Source organism: Peromyscus leucopus, chromosome 8b (genome assembly GCF_004664715.2).
Source record: "Peromyscus leucopus breed LL Stock chromosome 8b, UCI_PerLeu_2.1, whole genome shotgun sequence".
Taxonomy (NCBI): Eukaryota; Metazoa; Chordata; class Mammalia; order Rodentia; family Cricetidae; genus Peromyscus; species Peromyscus leucopus.
Genome location: NC_051086.1, coordinates 61,739,012 through 61,745,011, shown reverse-complemented (window position 1 = coordinate 61,745,011; position 6,000 = coordinate 61,739,012). Strand labels below are relative to the sequence as shown.

The following is a 6,000-nucleotide window of genomic DNA, read 5'->3' as shown; positions in this document are numbered from 1 at the left end:
TGCTGCAACCATGTGCCGCTTCCCAGAACCCCATCACCAGCTCCGCGAACACACATGTGGCAGCTGGGCTCTCCTGACACACAGGTGCATGTCCCAACAGGCCTGGGCCCCACCCGTGGGGGCTGACATCTCTGTTCTGGGGTGCAGGTGGGGGCCACAGAGCCACCCCCTCCCCCGCAAGCCACAGGCTGTGCCCGCTGGCAGGGACTGGGGGCCCTTGGCTGGTGCAGGAGGGGAGGGCTGGGGGGCCGGGCGCGGCCAGGGCGGGCACAGGAGCCGGTACCTGTCGAACAAGAGCTAAGGAGCAAACGAGCTTCTTAGTCACCTTTCTCTTCTCCCCGTTTTTGGCAGCAACCCCTCGGGGCAAGGGGAAGCTGATATCATAATTATTGGCTCACCTAGCAGCTGCCTCCCCTCACCTGATGTCAGCGCAGACCCAGGACAACCGGGCTGACGGACTGACAGACAGTCGGAGCTCCTGGCCCCCGAGACCCAGGCCCCCACGCCGACCTGCTTCACTGAGCAGGTAAGAGGAGAGCCGGCCCAAGTCAGCCGTGGAGGCCAGCAGGGGAGGGGGCTTGGCTTTTTAATGGGCCCCAGAAGGCATTGGGTGCTCCTCGGCGTCTCACTGCCTTTCAAGGGAGGCTCAGGATCAGGGTGAGTGCCTGGAGGCTGAGGGAACCTCTCCTACACACTCTTCTCTCTCTTTTTCCTGGCCCAGGTCTTCCAAGTTTGACCCTTCTCGCTGTAGTGTAGGACTCCCGTCGTCCTGCTGTGTGTGCATGGTAGCTCTGCGCGTGGTGGCTCTTCATAGGGGCTCTGGGTGGTGGCACCCACCCTGGGCTGGGAAGCGATAATGACCCCAGCTGGAAAGCCAGAGCTCAAAGACAAGCAGGCAGATCTCCAGCCAAGGACTGAGTGGCTGTTTGGGCAGGACATGGGGCACCCAGCTCTGGCGATTCGTGCCGTCTGTCTCTCCGGGATACCTGGGCTGGGGTCTGCACCGTTCTGTATTCGGTGGGGAGCATTGACTTGCAGAAGCAGATTGTCACAGCTGGTGCAGGAGCAGGCAGATGACAACAGGTGCCGTGGCTAGGAGCCGATGCTGAGCTGGAGGCCCACGTCTCTGAGGGCCAGAGACGTTTCTCCGCCTCAAGATCCCTGCAGTAGAGAGGAGCGGCAAGCAGACCCGAGACGGGCAGAGAGTTCACAGATGCCCCCCGCCAACCTAGAATTGGGGTATCTAGGAAGTGAAGGCCCTCAGGGAGCAGGGCAAAAGCCCCTCCGGGTGCTGAGACTTCCCTCTGCCCCCTACCTGACCAGGCCAAGTCCTGGAATTTGCTGTGGCGCGCCCCTACCCCTCAGCTCTCTTCCAAAGAAGCAGGTTGAGTTAAGGCTAGAGTGAGAAGTGGGTGTGTTTGCCTCTTCGTTCTGCACCTACAGGCTCCGGGGACATGTCTGGGTATGTGCAGTGGCGGGGCACAGCTGCTCAACAAGGACGGACCAGATGGAGAAGATGCCTCCCTTTGGGACACCATCTCACCTCTTCTGTCCTCTGTCTCTGTGCTGGGCAGGTCCCACACCCCGATAGCGCTTGGCCCTCCCTGATTTCTAATCCCCTCAGGAAGGCCCTTGCTGAGTTCCCTCACAGCCTCTCTGAAGTCTCTGCGGCTGCAGGGTCCATCCCTACCGTCCCCCTGTCCTTCTCTTTCTGCTACTGACAAGACCCTGTTCCCCTGAGTTGATTGATGAGCGTTGGGGGTAGAGAGGGTGGCAGTGAACTCTAGTCCTATCCCAGGGGACTTGGAGAGAGCCCTTTTTCCATCCTGACCCACAGAACAGCATGGGATGCCAGCAGTATAAGGGCATACCAGCGACGAGGCACGGCGGGACATCTTGCCCGGCTCTTCTCTCTTGTGGCTCTGTGATGGGCCCGTGGTGAACCAAGCTAGGACAGAGCTGAGCTGGGTCCTGGGGAAGAACAGAGGGGCCAAGGGCTACCCTCGGTTGAGGAGGCTCCTCGGGGGTGAAGATGCCACGGGGAGGGGCACTTGCCCTCCCAGCTCTCCACCCGGCCCCGCCCGCCCGCCCGGGCAGCCTGTGCCGAGCTCAGCTCCCGGCTGGGAGGCCTGCCGAGGCACGCTGCACCCCCCAGGCCTCCTGCCTCACTCCGGGCCAGGAACCTGTTCTCCCGGGAATGCCAGGGAGTTCTCTCTCAGAGGACTTTAGTTCCCAGGGGTTTAGGGAGCCCAGAAATCCTCTGGACCAGTGAGTGAACCCTGGAAACATAAGAGGATGGAAAGGTTAGGGGGCGTGAGTGTTCGTTGCTGTCCTCGTTGTGTCTATTCACACACAGGTCCCACACTTCCTCCAACTGACAGCTTTATTGCTCTTCAGGAGAAAGAAGCCTTGGGACAGTGAAAGAAAAAAAAATAAATAAAAAGCCCCTCATGACACATGCTTTCAGTCACATGCCATCCTTTGCTCCAGGGAAAAGCCTTCCTTTGGCCCCCGTGGAAAGTCCCTTCTACTCTCTAAGAAAGTCACAGGGCATCATCACACTTGGACCCTCCAACTCCTGGCCAGGGAGTCTTTTCTGCTGTCGAACCCCCCACGCCCCCTGGCCCCCACTGCCTGCCCTGAGTCTACACGCACAGCTAGAGCCCCAGGGAATTCGATGCCTGCTACTCTCTATCATTTCCCCCCAACACCATATTCTGATGGAACTGGGACCACTTTTGTTTGCTTTTTTTTTTTTTTTTTTTTTTTTTGGAGACAGGATCTCCCTATCTAGCCCAGGCTAGCCTTGCACTCACAGTGATCCCGCTGCCTCAGCCTTCTGAGTACTGGAATTAAAGGTGTGCGCCACCCTACCTAGCTTATGGGCCACTTTTTGTTGTATATCGGGTGTGGGTTCACACAGGTCCATGGAAAGAAGCACAGAGGCACCTTAAGGATGAAACCTTTTGCCTTTCCAGCTGCAAGGGGATCAGTCTCTCGGACTGACTCACTTGCAGCTTAGCAAAGGGCTTTTTTTTTTTTTTTTTATTGTTCTCTAATTTACACCTTTAAGCAAGTTAATTTCCAGATCCCAAAACTTCTTATCTAAGCTCCCCAGAGGGACAGTGCCAAATGCAAAGTCCCAGTTAAGGACTATCACAGTTTTCCAGATTGTTCGCCAACCGAGTTTTGCATAGGCTTTGCACCTTTAGAAACTCTCAAGACAAGATTCACACAGAAGGTACCGAGACAAGAGGTACCTTTTGTCACAAAAGGAGATTAAAAGCTGGATGCTAACACTCTGGAATCAAACCAGCTGCAGCTCTGCAGAAACTCCCCCAACAACTTTTGGTTCCCCTATGGAAGGGACAGGAGGATAGAGGATCAGAGGCCACCCTCTCTGTCGCAGCCTGCCAGGCTTCCGCAATGGGAGAGCGTGACCTCAGGGAGATAGCTCAGCGTTTTAAATTGAATGGTGCCAGCCCGTGTAACCCCAGCAGGTGGTTTCCTGGGGAGGGAGGGTCAGCATTGATCTGGGGTGAATGGAGTGGGATGGGGTTGGCAATGTGCTCAGAGCAGGGAGACGATGATAGGCTGACCTCTGACAGAGTGCAACCAGAAGCACCTATCAGATGATCCCTCAGAGACTGGGCCCCTGTCACGTCCAGGCTGCCCTGGTCCCTGCCTCCTTTCCCATCCCAGCCCTAAACCCCTTCCCTCTTACCAGCTCCCTTTATGCACCCCAGGTTCGACTTAAGCTGAAGATTCTGCTCTATCAGTCTCTTGCTGCTGAGGTTACAGGTGCGGCCATGACACCTGGCCCTCCCTTATCCCCACTGCAGCCACAGCTCAGCCTCTTCCTTTCCACTCATCCTCCCCATTCTCAACTTTGCCACAGTCCCCACCCTCCCAGCTCCCTCCTATTCCCATTCCTCATTCTTACTCACCTCCCTAGCTCCCCCTACTCTCCCCCTCCTAGCCCCATTATCTCTTCAGCACCCCCACCCCAGGATGGATGAGCATCCTTGCGCATAATCCCCTGGGGATCTAGAACTTCTCCCAGCATCCCCTACTTTATTCTCTTAGGACTGGGGAGCCCAGAGCCATGCCCCAGGGACAAATGGATTGTATGGGATCATCTCTAGAGAAGCTCCCAGCTTCCTGATCCCGTGTGGGCTTTAAACAGCTGGATGCTAGCAGATAGCAAAACAGAGTCCAGTGGGAAATCCAGAGTCCAGTGCTTTATAGGCCTGGGGTCCTAGGTGCCAGCCTCAGCCCCCAGATAAAAATGAAACCATCTAAATAAGTTCAGATACAAGATGAGTGAGGTCTGGATGCTGCAGCTTGGGTAGCAAAATGGGGAGGGCTGGAGGTATGACCGATCTGGTCAGGTATGGCCAGACCAAGGCAGGACGGTGGACAGAAGCTGCAGCAAGGCTGGTTGGGTTGTTTAGGAGTGACTGCCACCGTCATGAGTATCCCCCAGTCTCTACCCCGCCTGTGGCTCTTGCTTAGTCAGCTCAGATTAATGGGACTGGGAAAGAATTAGCTGAATCGTGATCTCTCGGGGGAACCAGAGCCTGCTGTGAGTCACAGGGAAGGGAACCTGAGCTTTCAGGGATGTTCTGGAGGCTCCCTGGGTGTGTGTGGGGAGAGGGGGTTTACCCCTCAAGACACTTCCTCTCTGAGATGCCACCCAGAGCCCTCCAGGAAGCACAGCCCTGACCCTCCACCCCAAGCTTGCAGAACAATCTGTGGTCAGCCAGCTGCCAACCCCTGCTCTCACAAACACCCCAAGGGCCTTCAGCACCCCCTCAGCCTGAAATCACCATTTCCGACAAACTGCAGCCAGCCTAGGCACCAACACGTAGTCAGTTTACGTGGCACCAACACACACTCAGTCCGTATACTCTCAGACACCCAGAACAGGCGTGTCCCTGGAACCGGATCGCCTGCAGACAGATGGAAGTCCCACCTACACTTGTAAATTCCACAACCATGTCCCAGACTGCACCAACCTATCAGGTTCAGAGGAATAGGATGTGAACAAGGATGAACACACCACACACACACACACACACACACACACACACACACACGCCACTGTGATGTAAAGACCCAGTTACCACGTTTGTCTATCCTCCCCAGCACACACACAGCCTAAGGTACTATAACAATGTTTAGTCAGTGGGAGCCTGTACCCTGACCCACTCTAGAAGGGGTCCTAGAGCCTACCCTAGGCACCTAAAGAACAAGTGACTTAGAAAGGTGTCTCTTCTAATCCCAGCCGTGGGCAGGCTGAGACAGGAGGATTGCTGTGAGTCTGAAGCCTGTGTAGACTACAAAGTGAGTTTGAAGTCAATTTGGAATCCACTGTGAGACACTGTCTAAAAGAAAAAAAGGAAAACAAACAAAAAAAAAAAAACAAGAAAAAAGAAAGGAGAGAGAAAGAATCTGACCTTTGATGGATCTTTCCATGCCTATATGCAAGATGCCTGGAGTGGGGGGAGGGGAATGAGAGAGGAAATTTGAGGGGGATGGGAGGCCAGAAGGATGCTGAGAGTGAGTCTCAAGGGTGGAGCCAAGCAGCCAGAGCAGCTCAGAAACCCTTCCGAGCCTGCCACTTCTCCAAGGGCATGATGGGATCTCAGAGCCAGCCCAACATGGTCCAGGCACCCAGAGGAAGAAGTGGTGTGCACAACACACCTATCTGGGAAATAATCCCTAGACTGAGATGGCAGTGCAGACCTCTAATCCCAGCTACTCACGAGGCTGAGGCAGGAGGATAGCGTGTTCAAGGCCTGTCTGGGCTACAATAGTGAGTTCAAAGCCAGTTTAGGCAATGTAGCGACTAAGACCTTGCCTCAATTTTTAAGAAAAAGAGCTGTGTCCAAAGCCCATTGCCACTTGCCTAGCATGGGTAAGACAGACAGACATTCAAGTCTCAGTACCACAAAACCAAACAAAGCTATCCTTCTTCTTGGTGGGACTTCAGGTCTC

The 6,000-nt window shown here is 55.2% G+C and overlaps 1 protein-coding gene across 4 annotated transcripts in view; it reads left to right on the top strand.

The window, feature by feature from the left end:
* The first annotated feature begins 293 nt into the window (after positions 1-293).
* The window catches only part of Foxn1 (forkhead box N1), a 29,956-nt gene continuing 24,249 nt past the window's right edge, over positions 294-6,000 (top strand). For 2 of the 4 annotated variants that reach the window (XM_037201025.1, XM_028867035.2), the window contains exon 1: positions 295-526. The gene's annotated coding sequence lies outside the window, so the exon portion shown is untranslated. Of the gene's footprint in view, positions 527-6,000 lie in introns of all 4 variants that reach the window. The other 2 variants (XM_028867036.2, XM_037201026.1) reach the window with 2 other exon arrangements.